We start from the raw sequence: 4,021 nt of genomic DNA on the forward strand, positions 1-4,021 counted from the left end.
AGTCTTATGTATTGCAAAGGCTCCGCAGGAAGCCTCCTTCCCTGGGCACGTTGTAGCCCCATTTTAGGTATTCCAATCAGTTATAGGCAGAAGACAGATTTACAAGCTTTCTATGGTGATGTTTCTGACTATTCCTTTCTCTCATCCTCCGGTGTCTATTTTATATTATAATGCAAGGAAAACCAAGATTCAAAAGACTGCTGAGCATCTTAACATTATTCCCCCCTTTCCCCATTCCATCCATGAGACAATCTCTGTATCCCAGAGTCCTGTAGTTCCAAGGTTGTGCATACATCATTCTTTATCTCTGTCCCACTTAGCCTATTCAAACATGCCTAATTTTGTTCTCCCATCTGCTTTGTTCTTCTGTTTCCTTCTCCTTCCTTGTATATTGCCCCCTCCCCAGAACCCATACTTTCCTGTGTCTAATCCCTGCCCTGTGCTCCACCTTCCCCTCCCTCCCCTTATCCACCACCAACTTCCCAGCAATCAACAATGAATTCTCCCTACCCCCCTTTAGTATGGTTTATTTTTTTAGTCTTTTACAGTAGTGGTCCTATGCAGTATTTCTCTTTTTGTGACTGCCTAATTTCACTCAGCATAATGTCCTCAAGGTTCATCCATGTTATGCAGTGGCTTGCCGCTTCCTTGTTATTCTTCAAGGTAGCATAATATTCCATTGTGTGTATGTAACACAGTTTGTTTATCCATTCTTCAGTTGATGGGCACTTTGGTTGTCTCCATCTTTTTGCTATTGTAAATAGTGCTGCTATGAACATTGGTGTGCATATATCTCCTCATGTTGTGGCTTGTTTTTCTTGTGGGTAAATACCAAGTAGAGGAATTGCTGGATCATAAGGTATTTTTATTTTCAACCTTCTAAGGAAACACCATATTGCTTTCCAGAGAGGTTGGACCATTTTGCAGTCCCAGCAGCAATGCAGGAGTGTCCCAGTCGCTCCACATCCCCACCAGCATTTATTGTCCTCTACTTTTTTCATCTTTGCTGTTATTGTTGGTGTGAGATGATATCTCATTGTTGTTTTGATTTGCATCTCTCTAATGGTTAGATCTCTGCCTCTTGATGGGAGAAGCAGCAAAATATTATAACCCTGTTTTCTTTTCTTGGAAGATTTTATTGTCATTTGAATGAAGTTTTACCGACCAAAATAGTTTTCCATTCAACAATTTAAACACATTTTGTTTCATGACAAGACACTTTTTTGTCAACCACACGGCTCCAAAGTGGCTTTCCTAGTTTGTGAACAGCAGAAGAGCTGCAAGAATCATCAGCCATTTTCCCTCCCAGTGAGACAGGCACTAAGTGTTGATCTGGTGAATGAATGAACTTCATCACTGATTCTACTCCCGTTAACAATGTCAACCTTCTGTAGACATATTGGTCTACAGAATTTGAAGATTAGTATTTTTAGCTTGGGGTCTGGAAATAGCTCCAGTAAGGACTCTTTCTTGAAGATTGTACTGTAGGAGTCCAGTATAGGGCAATGGTTCTTATACTTTAGCATGCTGTTGTTAGATGCCATCAAGTTGGTACAGACTCATAGTGACCCTATGCACAACAAAATGAAACACTGCCTGGTCCTATGCCAACCTCACAATCATTGCTACAATTCAGCCCATCGCTGCTGCCACTGTGCCAATCTATCTCATCATGGGTCTTCCTCTTTTTCTCTGATCCTTCACTTTACCCAGCATTATGTCCTTCTCCAGGGACTGGTCCCTCCTGACAACATGTCTGAAGAATGAGCGACGAAGTCCAGCCATCCTGGTTTCTAAGGAGCATTCTGGTTGTATTTCTTCCAACACAGATTTGTTTGTTCTTTTGGAAGTCCATAATACCTTTAATATTCTTCTCCAACACCAAACTCAAATGCATTAATTCATCTATAGTCTTCCTTATTCATTATCCAATTTTCACATGCATATGAGGTTATTGAAAACACCATGGCTTGGGTCAATGACACCTTAGGCCTTAAACTAACATCTTTGTTCTTGAACACTGTAAAGAAGTCTTGTGCAACAGATTTGCCTAATGCAATACGTCATTTGATTTCTTGACTACTGCTTCCATAAGTGTTGATGGTTAATCTGAGCAAAATGAAGTCTTTGACAATTTCAATCTTTTCTCCACTTATATGGATATTGTTTATTGGTCCAGTGGTGAGAATGTTTGTTTCCTTTACATTGAGGGGTAACCTATACCAAAGGCTGTGGTCTTTGATCTTCATCAGTATAGTATTTTAAGTCCTATTTGCTTTCAGCAAGCAAGGTTGTATTATGTTTATTGATATTTACCGGTGATTGGAATGCAAAGGTTGGAAACAAAGAGAAAGGATCAGTGGTTGGAAAATATGGCCTTGGTGATGGAAACAATGCTGGAGATCTCATGATAGAATTTTTCAAGACCAATGACTTGTTCATTACAACTACCTTTTTAAACAACATAAAAGATGACTACACACATGAATCTCACCAGGTGTAATACACAGAAATCAAACTGACTACATCCATGGAAAGGGATTGTAGAAAAGCTCCATATCATCAGTCAAAACATGGCCAGGGGCAGACTTTGGAACAGACCATCAATTGCTCATATACAAGTTCAGGTTGAAGTTGAAGAAAATTAAAACAAGTCCACAAGAGTCAAGATATGACCTTCAACATATCCCACTGTAATTTAGAGATCATCTCAAGAACAGATTTGATGTAGTAGACACTAATGACTAAAGACCAGAAGAGTTGTGGAATGACATCAAGAACATCATACAGGAAGAAAGCAAAAGGTCATTAAGAAGACAAGAAAGGGGGTCAGTACTGCAGTATGTTTTGCCGGAGGTGACATTCAGCCGGCATTTGTGGGAAATGGACTTTCCATCCAAGAACCATGGCCCAATTTATCCATAACTTGATGGAGAAGGCTCCAGCGATGGTAAATGCTGCTCTGACTTACTCAAAGCCTTAATTGGCCACATTTTGGCATTATGCCAAAGTGGAGCTGCTTCCTCCAACCCCTGCTGAGATCCCTACAGCTATTCAGAGCCTGAAAAAAAGTAGTCAATAGTGCTAAAAGTGGTTGCTTCAAACAGCTCACAGTTAGGGAATGGTTTGGTGGCCACTGAAGTGTGGATGTGGTTTTATATTGTTGAGATCATACGCAAGCATGGCATCATTGGCTATGATGTTTGAAGACCAATCTTTACCCTCTGATTATATTTGGTTTACTATTTGTTCTTGGACTATATGTGACCAGACTGCTATCTGAATAAAATAGATAATTATGAAAAAAAAAAAAGACAAGAAAGAAGAAAAAGACCAATATGGATGTCAGAAAAGACTCATAAACTTGCTTTCCAGTGTAGAGATGCTAAAGCAAATGGAATAAATGAGGAGGTAAGAGAGCTGAACAGAAAATTTCAAAGGGCAGCTCAAGAAGACAAAGTCAAATATTATAATGACATATGCAAAGATCTGGAGTTAGAAAACCAGAAGGGAAGAATATGCTCAGTGTTTCTCAAGCTGAGGAAACTGGATAAAAAATTCAAGCCTTAAACTGAATTATTGAAGGATTCTATTGGCAAAATATTGAATGATGCAGAAAGCATCAAAAGAAGATGGAAGGAATACACAGTCACTGTACCACCAAAAAAAAAAAAAAAAGGCCAATGTTCAAACATTTCAAGAGGTAGCATATGATTAAGAGTCAATGATACTGAAGAAAGAAGTCCAAGGTGCACTGAAGGCATTGGCAAAGAGCAAGACTTCAGGAATTGATGGAATACAAATTTAAATCTTTCAACAAACTGATGTGACACTGAAGGCACTCACTCATCTATGCCAAGAAATTTGGAAGACAGCTACCTGCCCAATTGATTGGAATATACAGGAAAGGATTGATAGGTGGGAACTATGGCCTTGATGAAAGAATCTATGCTAGAGATCACATGATAGAATTTTACAAGACCAGTGGCTTATTCAGAAGGAGCTCTGGTTGCGTAGTGGT

The 4,021-nt window shown here is 39.3% G+C and overlaps 1 pseudogene; it reads left to right on the forward strand.

Annotated features, from left to right (window-relative positions):
* The first annotated feature begins 2,905 nt into the window (after window positions 1–2,905).
* On the forward strand, window positions 2,906–3,207 carry LOC102817277 (annotated as a pseudogene).
* The last annotated feature ends 814 nt before the right edge of the window (window positions 3,208–4,021 follow it).

This window comes from Chrysochloris asiatica, unplaced genomic scaffold, assembly GCF_000296735.1.
Source record: "Chrysochloris asiatica unplaced genomic scaffold, ChrAsi1.0 scaffold00081, whole genome shotgun sequence".
In the NCBI taxonomy this organism is placed as follows: Eukaryota; Metazoa; Chordata; class Mammalia; order Afrosoricida; family Chrysochloridae; genus Chrysochloris; species Chrysochloris asiatica.